Source organism: Rattus norvegicus, chromosome 7 (genome assembly GCF_036323735.1).
Source record: "Rattus norvegicus strain BN/NHsdMcwi chromosome 7, GRCr8, whole genome shotgun sequence".
Taxonomy (NCBI): domain Eukaryota; kingdom Metazoa; phylum Chordata; class Mammalia; order Rodentia; family Muridae; genus Rattus; species Rattus norvegicus.
Window position 1 is genome coordinate 16444609 of NC_086025.1, and position 15971 is coordinate 16460579.

Consider the following 15971-nt stretch of genomic DNA (forward strand, 5'->3'; position numbering starts at 1 on the left):
CCTATGCAAGCACTCTACCACTGAGCTAAATCCCCAACACCAGGTTGAAGCTGTAATGCACTTCCCTGTGCAGCACAGTACTGCCTGTAATTGCTAAACAGTAAATACTGACTCTTTGATCTGCTGAAAGAAGCTCAGAGAGGCTAGTTTCCTTTTCACAAGAATGGAAAGTTCCCTGAGGCCCAGAGTGGAGACACTATGGTTTACAGCCTTGTCTGTTTGGTGCATTTCATGCTGTGACCTCACAAAGAACCACTGTGATGTAAGAATGAGTGTCCTCTGTATAAGACAGTGGGCCAGCCTGTTGAATTTGTCCATAAGGACCAGGGAGCAGGTTAACGTTGACCTGTGGGACTCCTTGATAGCTGTGTATTTTGTTAGTTGACTGGTTATTGTAACTCACAACCTGTGTTCACCAGATCACAGGGATGGACATCACTTCTATTAAGAAGACTTTGGGCAGTCAGTATAGGGTGGCATTCTTTCTTGGCCAGGGTTCATATGGCAGTGTGAAATTGGCCTGGCACCGGAGAACACAGGCCCTGGTTGCCATCAAAACGGTAGAGATCAGCAAGAACACCATCAGGGCAATCCTGTCCGAAATGACCACTTTGGAGTTACTGCACCATCCAAATATAATTTCCCTCTTCCAGATCCTGGTTACAGCGAACCAGATTCATTTTATTTTACAATATGCTCCAGGAGGCAACTTAGTACAACTAATAAGTGAGGAGGGCCCATTGCCAGAAGAAAAGGCTAAGAAAATGTTCGGACAGATCGTATCTGCCATAAGACATTGTCATAGTCTGGACATTGTCCATCGCGACATCAAGCCACAGAATATACTGATAGATGGAGAGGGCAATGTTAAGCTGATCGACTTTGGCCTGGCAGTCAAATGCAGACCTGGTACATTACTGAGTAGGCACTGTGGAACCAGGGGCTTTAATGCCCCTGAACTGGTATTACGGCAGCCATATGATGGCAAGAGTTCTGATGTGTGGAGTTTGGGCGTACTCCTATATTTCATCACCACTGGCTACTTTCCCTTCAGAGGAAACACCATCGATGAGATTGAGCAAAAGATTACAACGGGGACCTATACCGTTCCACATCACCTGTCTGGGCAACTCGAAAACCTGATACATCAAATCTTCACGGTTTCACCAGAAATGAGGCCCTCTATAGAGGAAATTGAAAATCACCCATGGATCAAGAAATGTGAGTTAAAAATCCCGCCCATGTCTGACCCAGATTACAAAATTATAGAAATGCTGTGTGGCATGGGGTATAATGCCAAGGACATCTTGGAATCCCTCCAAAAGAAAAGATACGATGAGCCAATGGGGGCATATTTGAGCTTAAAAAATCACGTAAGCGAAGGGTATGATCTTGCATCTATCACTCCAACCAAGCCTGGGGATCCGTGCCCTCCGCCACCCCCATCACCAGCACATCCCTCTGTCTTTGGCCTTCCTCTCAGGAGAAGGGCCAGTGAGCCCAACTTTGGCCTCCTCCACAGACAGCCCTCAAGGGAACAGAATCCTCTTGACCTCATTCTATCAGGACTCAATATGGGCAGGTGTGTCTCCATGCCTCCTATTGCGGTATACTATCCTAAGAAGCAGAGAAGCACTTCTACCCGTGCCCTCCACTCAAGACCTGTAGCTTCCCCATGCGTCTACAACAACATGTTGGGAGTTGAAATAATCCTGCCACATAAGCAGGACATTGAGATGAATACATCATCTCCCCCTCAGACGATGGGATGGTTTAAGAGACTCCGCAAAGGAATCGGGGACTGTTTTTCAAGACTTTGCTGCTTCCCAAGGGCTCCAAAGAAAAAAACCCAGCATAGATCCTCCAAGAGAGTGGCCCCCCTGAAAAAGGCAGCAAGCAGTACCATATAAAAGGGTAAGCTAATGTGGGAGGGTGCATCTCCACTCTGAATTTTATTGTCTCTGTCTTTATTCATGTATTCTCACTGGAAATATCAGAAGAGTATACATGGGGTCTCTTGGGTTGGGGAGAAGTATGTCTACTCCAGCTGGATAAAACCCTGCTCATTTCCGTACCATCTGAGGAAGAAATATTTTTGGAGAATGCCTAGGTGGTGCTGATGTAACCGAACTAGCAATAATCAGCAAGTGAGTATGGGTACAGCCAGTCTGAAAGGCGGCATATAAGGCTGTTCTCTATGGGGAACATATTCAGATAGAGACTCTGCTTAGGGACCTAGTGCCTGGCAGAGTGACAGTGGTCAAAGTACTAAGGGGCCACCTCCATGTCTCCCTACAATTGAACTGGACAGGCGGAGTATACTGAGTCCTGTGAGGTCTGACAATGCTGCTTGAATGAATACATTGGGATTCAGCTGTGGATACCCAGTTCTTATGTATCCTGCATGCAGCAGAGAGGGGTCAGTGTCACTAGAAGTTCCAATCTGGCATTCAGAGACTGGTCGTACAGTGTCATGCTAGTCTTACTTACCATCTACTAACCAGGGCTGAATAGCTCCTAGAGGATCTTTCTTGCTACCAGGCTCAAGGCAACTAAACCTCAAAATGAATGTCCCAGGACACTGACCCGTGGGCTCCTAGGTTTCTTTCCCTCCCATCATTTGCTATGCTACCAACAAGGAGACCTATGTTCCCTGTGAGTACAGCAAATGCCTGCTCCATAGTTCACAAGGAGCAGAAATGGGAAGTTTCAGTCCACAACTCTGTTCTTGCTGCTTTCCCTAAGCTGCAGTGCATGTGCTGGCTTGGTCAGCTCCTGATCAGGCCACTGGGCATTCAAAGTGACATCTATTCACGTTCCTACACGTGCTACATAGCTAGGACACTCCTTCCCAGTCTTTCATACAAACCAAACTCACTGAGGTCTCACTCTAAAGCTCGAATTTCTTTGAACTAGCCATCCTCTTGAGAATCTACTGTAGTAGGCTTGGGGCACTGTATGCAGCAGACAGCAGCAGACTTGAGGGACATGGGAAGTGGGCTTCAGGTGTGAGAGCTTAAGTGCCTCCAGGATGTGATCGTGAACCACATTTCAAAAGTGCTCCAGCTTTGGAAAGTCCAGACTTCTGTCTACCATGTCTAGTATGAGTCTCAGTGCTGGGCTGAAGGATCCCACACGGAGATTTAGAGAATAATACACAGTGCTTCTATCATGGAGATCACCCGGCTTGTGTGACATGCTCTTCTGTGGGAAGGATAAGAGTAGGCACCCAGCGCATCTCTCTCACTGTGTCCAAGAAAGATGCAAAAGTTGTGAGTGAACCTCAAAGCGGCTAAGCCTGGGAAACTAGAAGGGTTGCTCCCTAAGCATTTGCCATCTTTCTGACACTCAGTCCTCTTCCACATCTGAAGAGCCTGGAGCTGGGACTCTCCTCATTTGTCAGAGGTTAGCCTCATGACATATGTCCCTGCATTTCCATGGGATTTTGTTGGCAGGATGTGGGTTCTTCGTCATGGTTAGGGTTCAGTGTCCTAGCCATCCAGCTTGCTCTTTGCATTCTGGGCAGAGCATGTTCAAGTTCTTCCCCTACAGCATCTGTGTGTCCAGTTCATTGCTAGAGTTAAGTCTTCTTTCATAGGCCTCACGTCATTCTTTCCTAACTGGAACAAGTCTTCCAGTGTCAAAATGAGATCTGAGATTCAATCCTGTGCTCTAGGTTTACTCTGTGTCATGCTATGATCAGTTATCCAGTCAGAAGTCATTGAATAAAAATGTGCTCTGTCCCAAGCCTTCACTCACTCCTGGGTCCAGGGATCTTTAGGCCTGAAGACCTATCTGTCCCCAAGCAGCAGATAACCTGGCAGAATCCAGGAAATCAGGAAGACAAAAATGATGGTGTAGTTCTGCATGCAAACAACTAACTTGGTAAGAGACAAAAGAGTATGCATGGTAGTCCAGGGCATCAGAAGAGACACTTTTGTGAGAGTTACAGCAGGAGAGACCCTGGAAGAAAATAATAGAAGGCACAGAGGGCCATGGCGGAAGCTGTGTGACCTACAGCCAGCATCAATCTCTGTATATGTTGCATATGATGTTGTCTTTTTCTGATACTGCAGTGTTTTGAGTCACTTAAGAATAAACTGTAAGTTTCTCCTTTAGGTGAAAACTCCTGAAATTCCTCTTGACTTTCAGGCTCTCTCAGTCTTGAAGGTCCACACATGGAAAAGACCTGAGGGGTGCACTCTCCTGAGTCCTGAGGATTGGAAAGGTCAAGATAGTGAAGAGAACAGTGGGAAGGAACAAAGTCAAATAGAAATGGGGCTCATGGTGGCATCCCAGAGTCTAGAGGCCCCGACCTTCCTTCACATGCACCTGTAGGCGTTTCAAACTCAGTGGTGGTTCTAAGTAAAAAGTGTCACCAGGCACCTCTATGGATCTGTGTGTGTGTGTGTGTGTGTGTGTGTGTGTGTGTGTGTGTTCATGCTTCCTATCCAAATCAAAGGCTCCATAACCTCGAGACAACATTTTCAGTGTCATAGGAATATCTTTCTACTCTAAAATATAGCTGAAAAGCGGCCCAGTTATACTGACTTGGCTTTTTCTCTCATGTTTCACCATCTATCCCTGGTCTCCTTAGATTTCTCCAGCTGAGAATTTTCAGTAAGTTAGGAAGCTACTATGAGTCTTCTGGGATTAGGCTGCCCTGAGCTGGAGCCACAGTCCAACAAGTGTTCACCAAATGTTTTTGTCTTCATTGCTGCCAGGAACAGAGAGCAGTGGGTCTTGCTTGGCTCTGGAGGAAACTGTTGTGTAATTTAAAACTGATGTATGTAAATATAATGAGGGAAGTCATAGTAACTGAAGGTAGATATTTAGAGGCAGAAACAAGAATAGAGGTCATGACTGGTACTCTTTACTGGCTTCTTCACAATGATTTCCTTGACCTCTTTCCTACTGCCAGATGAGCTACCATCCATACATCCCTACATACTTAGTCATTAATCAAGAAAAGGTACTATAAATGCAGTGGACAATTAGGCAGTGGCATAATGTAAACAAATATTTCCATCCCAATGGCCTAAAGTTGACCAAATTTCCAGGAAAGTGTCCAACCCATATGGGGAGGGGCAATCCCTTTCTGGCATGTCAGTCACATCAGGGTGTGCACTTTTCCTGTCACTTGGATCTGTAGAAAACTTGAATTTGTCTTATGTCACACTTTCACTCGGGTATCTATTAGGTGTCTCAGCCACTCACCATCTCCTCATCAATTCTATCCTCCATTTGTTTAAGTTCTAGGATTTGTAGCTGCTGTGTTTATCTGCAGATGATGGTCAATAGAATCCCTCTGGAACCTAAATTCAGACAGTACATAGAGTGTCTGCACTCTCTGTATCCCAGAGTCAGCATGAGACAAAGCCCAACAACACATGTGAACTCTTCCCTCTCACCCTAAAGGACATGGTGATCCATTAGCTTCCTGATACACAACATCCTGACATCCAGCAGTCAATGGCCTTAGCAGTTCTTAATGGCCTCTGGCTCTCTCAAGTGCAGACTTTAGTCATTAAGGAAAAGGGAAAGGATCCATAACTTCTCCCTTCTCTGTACTTGCTCTAGTGTCCTTCCCTCCTGAGTGCTTTCGCAGTTCCTCTAGTTATAATCTACAAAGGGAGGTCTCATTCAGTCGGAGGTTCTGAGAAATGATTATTCTGTCATTGTCCTGGAAACCTGGGTTTCAGTCCCCCTCACAACTAATTTCTTTCCCTCCTTCAGCTTCCCTCCTGCAGATAATGGTGCATTTGAGGCCAGGATAGTCATGGATTCCTGAGTACAAGGACAGTGGCTCATTGTTGCTAAGGATCCCAACTCAAATTACCAACACTGGACTGAAAACACAAACTAAGCATTGTGACGTGTAAGGCTCTCAGGAGAAGCCAGATCCCAGTGGCATTAGTGTGACAAACAAGCTGTGCCCAAGGAGCTGACACTCTGGCAGAGTCCAGGACATCCAGGAAGACAGAGGTGGTGAGGTAAGTCTGCATCAAAACAGGTAAAAACAGTAATAAAACTGTCAGTTCCCATCCTTGTACAGGTTATTGGGAAACACTGTCCCTGAGAAGACAGCTCTGTCGAGCTGAGCCTGGAGAGAAAGAAGGCATGAGAAGGAAGGCAATGGCAGCCATGTGACAGGCAGCCATCATGAATGACTGGACCTGACGAGTGTCTGTGATACTGTGATAGATATTTATGGACACCCTAAAAGGAAATTTATTGTGTTTCACCTCTTAGTGAAATGCTGTTCTCCACGCAGATCACAGACCCTGGGAGTGTTGGGTATTGCTACCTGCCAAAGGCCTGAAGTGTGCACTACTGTTGTGCTGGTGGTGGGATTGTCAGAAGATGAGGAGGCCATCCTGATAGAGACAGTGTAGGAATCCCAGAAACAACAGGCCATGTTGCTGCACGTGGCTAACCATCGTTGATTTTGCATGTCAGTTTCTAAGCTGGTAAGGAGTGCAGATAAAAACTGTCACCAGAGGTAATCCTGAACCTTGGTTGTACACCAGCACTGTAGTTGGCTTTATCTCCCATGCAGACACTCAGTCTCCCTCAGCACACCCTCTTACTGTCCAGGAATTTTCTTAGCTATACAAATAACACACTGTGTTGTTACAGGTCGAATGACCTAGCTCAATCCTCTGTTCTCTTACATTCTGTCCCTGTCCTCTTTTTAGATATCACCAACTATGACTCTGACATACAATGAAGCAGTCGAGGGCCATGAGGCTTTTCTGACTGAGGCAACACAGCCTGGAGCCCAAATCCCGAGGCTGTGCACCAAAGTCCTTCCGTTTGTCACTGGTGAGCAGAGTCTGACCTGAAAGTCTGGACCTGATCTCTCAGTGAAGGCAAAACCACTTGACCTCTGATTTTGAACTGCAATTGTAGCTAATGCTGCTATTGATTTAAAAATCTAGTTCAATATGTGAAAAAATACACTCTTCAATCTCCTGGAACATTCTGTCTCAGAGAGGACCATGTCTACACGTCAAAGGAAAAACCAGGTGAGGAAGATGGGGAGGTCCCATGTGGATTTCTCACTATGTGATTGATCTCAACCCACTTCCCAAAGTTCCTTTAGTTCCAGCATCAAATTAGTAGGCCTAGGATGAATAGAGCCCTGAAGTGCTGATAGAGACTGAGGGCTCCCTGGGTGGCGTGTCCCATGAAGAGACCCTTCAGGATCTTTGGTGTGGGCAGATTTCTCCTCACTCTTTGAACATCATAGGTTATGAATGCTCTCCCTGAACACTCCGATATTCACTGGTCAGTTTACAGTCCTGCCTACCACTTCAGGAACGTTCTCCCACTCTGATTGACTTCTGGGATCCAGCTTCCTTTTCTATAGAGGGTGCTTAGTGCTGTAAAACGGGAATCTGACTAACACAGTGTGTTGAATAGCTGGCCTTCTGTAATGCCTAGAAGCAGCACAAGATGGGGCTAATGGATCCAGTCATCCCTGTATCCTTCAGCACCATAGAATTTGTGATTAGTTATCAGCACAGAAAACCACTTTTCTTTGATTCTATCTTTTCTAATTCTTTTCTAAATACTAGAACTAAATACTCAATACCAGAACTGACCTGATTGTGTAGGAACATGGGAATATCCTCTAAAGTTCTACCATCTACACACCCTCTGCTGTCCTCTACTTCTGGGCACTTGATCCCTGTGACTGTCTTCCTGGGATGTTCACCCTCTCGTCTATTTACACATCTTCTCTCCAGAGTCTCAGTATAGTGTCATTATGTGAAGAAGCTATGGATGCATCATGACCAACGTAGTGGGCACTCTGTCCTTATCATCCCATGGTATTCCATACTCTCAATTGTCACTTGCAGATCCTGGTGCTTTCCCACAAGAAGTTGCTCAATGTGGCTACCAGGCAGGCCAAACAAAAGCCTCTGTCTGCAGACAGGAGGGCACCAACAATGTGTCAAGCAACCTCATCTGCATCGTCACAAGCATCTGCAGTGTGGATATCTGGTCAACATGGTATGGCCCCTCCCTTCCCTGGCTGCCACCATCAAGTGTCATATAGGTCATCCATTTCAGTGCCAAGACCTAGAGTTCTTCTGCTGGTTAGGGCTTGGAAAAGGTCCAAGTGCAAATGTGATGGCGTTTTGTGTTATTGGTTATTCCTTAAATGTGGGAAATCTGTGTATCCAGCTGTTACAAACTGCCTTCTTCTCTTGGTTTTCTTAGAATATGAATGGAGATCAGACATTCATAGAGAGTGAAGCCATGTCCACCTGGTCCTACCGAGCAAGAGTTGGTAGCTACAGTTTGATAAATTTGACTAAGAGAACCAACAGATAACTTCCACTGTTGTCTGAGTTGTTGTTTTTTAGTGTCAGTGTGATTATCTGAAACAAAATATTTTTAGTTTCATTTCAATCCAGTGACTTAACACTTCCTGGTATACTGCATTAGCACAGTGTAGCTAAGGCACTACAAAGGGGCTACCCATGTTCTATCCACAGGCAGGAGTGTGAGAAATTAATGCATGCATGTATTCTTGCTTGCTAGTGTTCATCTAAAGGCCTCTGCTCTTATGAAGTCTTTCCCAAAGACTAGGGAGTGGCACTGCTAAAATTCTTGTTACTTCCCATGTCATTTAAGATCATAAAATCGATTCTCTACAGACTTGCTCACAGGAGAAGGATCATCTAGAGGATTCCTTTGTGAAGACTCTCCCTCCAGGTCACATTTCCTGTACTAATTGACAGTTATAATTAAAGATCATGAATTTCTCCCAGTGGCCACCTCGCCGCTCAACATTGAAAACTGTCAGACTTGTGACTAGAGGCTTTAGCTTCTCATTTTACCTAGGGTCAAAGCTGATATCTTGTAGAGTGTCCTTTCTGGCCTTCTCAGTTTCTCCCCATATTATACCTGACAGTGTTTCCATTCAGCCATCAGCTCAACACTATGATGTATGTACTGTATCATTGACTAGTACTTTCTAGGCAGAGATAAAAATTTCACAGCAGACTTGTTGGCCTTCAGGTTGATCTTTTTCTTTTTCTGTTTCCTCTTCCAGGTCTTTTGACAGTTGTGGAGCCCCTCTCACCAATAAAGGTTAGCAACTTGTCGGGCTTTCATGGCATTTATGGCAGTTAGATTGTGCTTCTTAGACTAAGTCCAAATCAGTGCTGCTAGGTATGTATGATGCTTATATACTTTACCCTAATTTAAACAGATGGTGTGGGCACTGAGAACATGTAGCCCTGCAAAGCATTTTAAATTATTTACATATTTTCTCATTTACCTATTCACTCTCCCCTACATTCTGTCTGTAGTCTGTCTCTTCTATCTCTTCTCTGGTTTTTATATCTTTTGTTCCGTCTTTTTCTCATTCTTGGCATCTGTTTCTGACTCTCTCCTGTTCTCTTTCTTACTGCCTAACTCCCGCTTTGTCTATCAATCTGTCTCTCCCTTGCTCAATCTCTATCTCTTTCTCTGTCTCTCTCTTCCTTTCTCTCTCTCTCTCTCTCTCTCTCTCTCTCTCTCTCTCTCTCTCTCTCTCTCTCTGTGTGTGTGTGTGTGTGTGTCCATGCATGTGGGGGCAGGTAGCATGTATATTTCCTGGAGAGCCTGTGAAGGTCAAAGTTTAACTCAAGTGAGGTCTTTCTCAAACTCATAAAGGACCTAGTAACTGAACTCTACTACCTATTATTGGAAAAGCTTTTGTAGGTGAAGAACCTGAAGGATCTGAGGCTGTGCCAGTACATGCTGGAGAAATACTTGACTGGACTCGGGAGTAGGAGCCTAGACATTGGCCCACAGAAGTGCTGTTCTCCTTCTTTGGATACCCGTCACAACAACACAATCTTCTCTGTCTACTGGAGTTGTCTTGGTTGTAGATTTGGAGATCCTCAATATCCCAGCTTAGTTCTCTAATGTTAAGTCATATCGACTCTTAGCATAGTACTTTATTTGCCACTGTTCTTTCTACCTTTATTTTGCCAGAATTTTCTATGGGTAAGTTATTCCATCTATAACACTTTATGATGTGTAAGCCCACACGAAGGTACCCAGAGCCCCTACACAATGTGCTCTTATTTACCTGTGAGAAGTCCAAGCCAGTAACCCCAATCTTAACTCAGTGGTGAGAAGGAATTTAAAACTTAGAACAGGACTTGTTTTCATTCCTTTCTTGTTAGTATCATTCACAACTTCTGTAGAAGTTGGGAGTCCAGAAAGCAAAGGGCGGGATTTTCTCACATGATCTTGACCCATGTTGGGTTTTTTGTCTTCCATCTCCACCTTTAACATTTAATATACCACATCTCTCCAAAGGTCATGCCTATTCTAGTGTGCTGCACTCAGTGAAGAAGTTGGAGGAAGTGTCAAAAGAGTGAAGGCCAAGCTCTGACTGTGACAGAGAGTTTGAGATGGACAAATGATGCCTTGAAAAACACGTGACTTTTCGCTGTGACCTCCATCTACTGTAAATAACCAACAACCTGTTCAAGGATCAATGTGCCTCTGAGATGAGGACAACAAGGTAGAAGGGAGTCCACAGAAGGAAACGGGTCTGAGGGCTAACACCATAACGCTTCCAATTCTGTCTTCTAGGCATCACTAAGAAATCTATATAGTCCTACCTCCCAGAAGATGAGTGAAGGTGTTACAGTTAGGATGACTGTTGACATGAGGCTCTCAGAGGTTCACCACAAATCGGAAGGACAAGATTGAGATTGCCATTCTTACGGTCTTTCCATAGTCTCCCCTTGCAATTAGAATTGACCATCACTGGGGACCTCATCTATTAGATGAAGGTAAGATGATCATCTTAGGAAACCTAGTCTTTGCTGCTGAGATACTGGGATTCCAAACAACTCTGAGAGGAGAGGGTACAAAGTGGAGCTCAGTTCTGCCTCTCATACCACACATAGCTGATGTCCTGGGGTTCTGTTCTCAGGAGGCATGGAGGACATGTATCTATTTCATGAAAAAGAAACTGTTACGAGCAGTCTGAGGTCCCTGTACTTAGAGCAGAGTCTTTGATTGTACCACATCCTAAGCAAGAGAGGTTGGAGACATTTTTGCAAATGACAAGAGCCACCACTCTCCCTGCAACTGTTGTAAGGGATGTTCCCTGTACATCTTTATCCTATGTGATGCAGGTGTGAGTTATATACTCTGACTAGAATAACAACTCAATGATTCTAAATTATTGATATATGGAAGGACAGGGTATTGGTTGTGTCTTGGTAAATGTACCCATGTCTGTCCATGACTGAGTTAAGTAATACACTGTGTCCTTGTGTGAAGGGGAAACCAAGGCCCTTCTGAGGTCTCTCCTGACAGTGACTGCCCCAACAACAGAGAAACTCATCAAGTTTCTCAGGATCTTTCCTTCCTCCTGGCTTATTTTGAAAACAGTCTCCTCCCCAGACACACCCATTTCAGTCATTCTCACAGCCATGACCTTGACACAGTCTCGATATCTTCCAACTCATAGCACTCTCTTTGTGTAACATGGAAAGTTCTTGGTCATGCCCAGTGTCCTAACAATTCTAGAGTAAGCCTGCTTTACTGCACATTTAGACTTGTCACAGCAGGCTTCATTCTTGTGTAACATGGGCAGATGTCGGCCATGCCCTGTTTCCTAACAACTCTAGAATGAGCCCACTTCACTTCACAACTAGGCCTGTCACAGCAGGCTTTACTGTGAGCCATGTGGACATCTTCTTCCTTCTGTATGGTTTCCCTGTATAGTAGACAAGGGAATGATATCTCAGGATATCCCTCCACCATGTTAGTCTTCACAGCTTCTCCGTCATGTCCTTGGCCTTTTGAGGTGAGCCAAAGCAGCAATTCCATCCATTGCAAAAGGCAGTAACTCATACCCCATTCTTTCCAGACATGGCCCAGATCTCACCTCCAAACTATTTACAGCACTTAATCCATCTCTCAATTCTCTGAGGTCCAGATGATGAGCTGGCACTTGAAGGGAATGCAGAGGTGACATATCCTCTCATGATGATCCTCAGAGAATTTAGCTATTAAGACCAAAATAGAGGGAGACCATGACTGCAAGCTGACCTTTGTGAGCAACATATCCTCTCAGGACATGAAGCATTGACATTGGGATGTCTCTAAAGAGGCAATGGCCCATACTCTTCATAGCAGAGGCTTCTGTCTATTTAAAACTCGAGGGAGAAGTGGGCTCCTTCTCCCATAGATGTGAGCAGGGTTGTCAATTTCTTCTGTCCCAACACGGATCCGTGGATCACATATCTGATTCTTTCTGGTCCCTGGAAATCCCAGGATCCTCTGAGTTTAACATAGGCAGCCACTGGGATACAGGTCAGTGTGGTCTCTAATGTTGCTGTGCCTCCATTTGCTTACATTGTGGATACACTGCAACCATGCTCTCTGGGTTCACAGAATGCTATGCTGTACTCTAAGCTTTCCCAGTCTCAAGGGTGGACTCAATCTGGCTTGTTACTACCACTTTTTTTGGAGGTTGCATCCTGAAATGCCATGTGCTCTTCATAATTCCATTAAATGCTTTTACTATTGTTTGGTACATATGAACATTCGTGAAAATCTACATAAAACTCTACATACAAGATGTATTCACAAACAGTAAATGCTGTTTTTCTAAGCCATTATATTCCTGAACCACTGCTCCAACCCCACTAGTTATCAAACCCCCAAGATTGGCTCTGTCGCATCTGGCCAGTGATTCCTGGGGATGTCTCCTTCTGGTTCTTAGCAATGACCCTGCTGCTTTAGGCAGGCAGACTATGTCATTTTTCTCAGATGGTTGCTGTGAAGACCCTCTCACTTGTATTGTCTGATGTGCAGTCAGTTTAACATAGCTTGCAAGAAGCAGTTGAAAAGACCACTTGCAATGTTGTGGTCATGGGCTTAATTGTCAAGGAAACTCGAACACATGAGACTGACGTGGGTAAAGAAAAAAATTGTGAAATAGTCTCAAATTCTCAGTGATGTGTTCAAATATGTGATGCTCAAGATGGTGCTTACAATTTGGAGAACTCATTTGTTAGTGTAGAGCCTAAATAGTCCTTTTTAAAAGGCTAGGCTAAGGCATAGCCAGGCAGAGTCCATACTGTTATAGTGCAGTACTGAAAGACAAATCTACTAACAGCCTTTGGCATTCCCACAACTGTGTAAAGATAGATGGTCCTACTAGATGTCATAAATGATCCTTTTATTGTAGGTAACTGTCATCTTTTAGGATTTTATCCTCCTTATCTGTCATGTGTCCTTGCTGTCTCTAAGACTATGTCATGTTCTTTTTTTGAAGTACCAGCCTTCCCATAATCTGGAACATTACAAAATTTGGATGATGTTGCAATGAGGGGTCGGCTGGCATATGCCCTAAGTAGAAGCTGAGTGAGTTGTGGGGTTTTCCTGAGTTCAAGGTACTTGAACAGAGTGAGGCAGGACAGGTACCCACAGTCTGGAATCACTGGTCAAGCTTTATGTGTACACTGCTCTACTGTGGGTGGCAGTGCACAATGAGAACTGGACGCTTAGCTGGCTTTATCCTCACTACTCTCTCACAGGTTTTCATCTTGGACCAAACTGGTTCTGATCAAGGCACAGTCTAGTATGTGATAAGTTTCTATTTATGGGTTGGTGGATAAGTTAGGATTCTCAATAGATACTGTTTTGTAGACCACTGTGTGCCTCTGTTTTGAGCCCCGCCTGTGGCATCACCAAGTCATGTGATCCCTCCAGACTTCTTCCCAACATTTATCATCATGTATAAACCTTCCATCCAGCTCTGAGAATTCATTTTCCAGAAAGTAGATCATCCTTGGATGGCAATGACATCTTTGGGCCCTCATAAGCCAATCCTGGTGGAGAGTAGAGATCTGTCAGTCATTGGAGGAAAGAGTCTCTTCTGGTTCATGATGAGCAGATTCCAGGCGACTTTTATCAAGTGTAATAAGGTGATCTAGACCCTTTGTTTGTTAAGTAACTGCCCAGAAAATTTATTTTACCCTCCTCCCCCACATTTGCACAAAAGGCATAAGAAGTCTACTGGAGTCTTTTGGGTCATTAGGGCCCTGCTTGTATCTTTAGCAAGGTACTGCTCTGCGAAGAAAACTCTGGACAGTGGCATATCTGCAATGTGTCCCTACATTTTCATGATGCTCCTATGAGACCAGGAAATAGAGAACACACAGTAACATCAAAATATAAACTGTTGTATGACTGTTGGGCTGTGCACAGTAGACTGGGCATTCTTCAGAAGTACCATTTAGACATTTTTCAGCTATGGAGAAAGAACCCTTTGTCCATCATCTTCACCGCTGGTTGTGTTTATATTTGTGTCGCAGACCTTGAGCTTTTGAGTCTCCAGGGGGAATCTTGGTCATGTCACTGCAGGATGTGCAGTGGGTCTCCTTGCTTGTCTTCTGTACATTGATAGCACAGGTGATGCTTTCTATAACTCGGCGTAGGTCCCTGAAGGTGTAGTTGTGTCTCTCTCCCTCAGTACCCAGGATCTTCATGTTCTCTGTGCTCACCCCATTCTCAAAGTTTTGTAAAACTTGATCCCCAGTCATGGTCTGTCCACAAGTGACAGGGCATTTGATGTATACTTGAGGACACCCCTGACAGGTTGTTTCCAGTTTTTACCCCATTGTAGGGAAGAGAACAAAGACCTGCAGATGTCATGTTGTTCCCTAGTATGGGCCATGCAGAATAAAATTGGGCAACCAACAACAGAATTGCTGAGTGCTTGACCCTGACATTTTCTACAGGATGTCTAGAAAGCCTCTGGACAGGCAGCATGGCAGAAATCAACTCTTTCCAAAAAAAAAAAAAAAAAAAAAAAAAAAGGCCTGCTGCTGACACTGGATAGAGCACAAACAAGCTCTCTGTCTGACTCCTTCAGCTCTTGCATATCCCCTTGGCTAACATTTCAGAGCTTCTGATTCTTCAGACATCAGGTTAGAGGGACAGGAATGGCAATGAGGGTTTTCTTATTCATTGGTAGAGTGCTAGAATGTCTGGTATGTTCAAAAATTATTGGGAAAGAGCTGGGAACATATCTTCTGAAAAAATATTCCCTCCATTTACACAATCTCCTTCCTTTTGTTCTCCACATCCAGCTTTTTGATACTGAAGAGATTGTTCTACCTGATGAGCCCAGGCCTAGAAGATGGACTACATCCAAGAAGCCTGGCCCATCTAAGGCCAAGTCACATCTTTAAGAAATATTTGAAAGCATTTGTGCACGGGATAAAGGTGCAAGGACCAAAGTCTCCTTAGACATTCCAGCCTACAGAGGGTCTGACAGACTCAGGTCAAAGGTTACGTCTGAAGCCTAGATCATGAAGAAGGCCCCACTCCACAGGAGAAGCCTGTGGCTGATGCTGTTGCAACCAGGACTATGATTGTGAAACTTGTGTCTGTGGATAGCAGATTCACGAATCTTGTGCCCAGGTATCCACAGGCCTTTTTTCATACATTCCTTGGTATAACTTTGCAAGTCCTGACTTTGGAAGTGTTGGGTCCTTCTGCTATCTCACTTGACATATAGTCCAAGAAAGATTTTTACCCCTTTAAGGGGCTGGAAATAGACTGGACTCACAGTTACCATTAAAACTGAAGTTCTGTCCTTTATGGTTATTGGCCCTTTTAAAACTTGTTTGACTGGGAACAAGGCTCAGAGCCTGATATTTCCAAGATTCTCCCCTACAAATTCAGAAACGCACAGCTCAAAGCAGTACAGATAACACTCAGAAATTAATCCAAGGACAAGGTGTCTGACATGAGAATCTTACAGATTTATTTAAAGGTCCAGGACTCACCAACACTACACCTACGTGGAATCATTCAGGGATTCCACCGTTAGAATTTGGGAGCTGCCATTCACAGAAATGACCACTGGAGACTCTCCATGACCCATAGTGCTGTGACTGCCATGCTCTCTGTCAAACTCCATAGGATGT

At 44.5% G+C, this 15971-nt stretch overlaps 1 pseudogene across 1 annotated transcript; it reads left to right on the plus strand.

Moving 5' to 3' along the window:
* Positions 1-320: 320 nt before the first annotated feature.
* Positions 321-15642, plus strand: Smokl3 (sperm motility kinase like 3; annotated as a pseudogene). The gene is given in 8 exon segments (NR_172051.1): positions 321-1221; positions 5737-5993; positions 6699-7028; positions 7866-8019; positions 9068-9105; positions 9712-10534; positions 10606-10808; positions 15129-15642. The product of NR_172051.1 is annotated as a sperm motility kinase like 3 (transcript).
* The last annotated feature ends 329 nt before the right edge of the window (positions 15643-15971 follow it).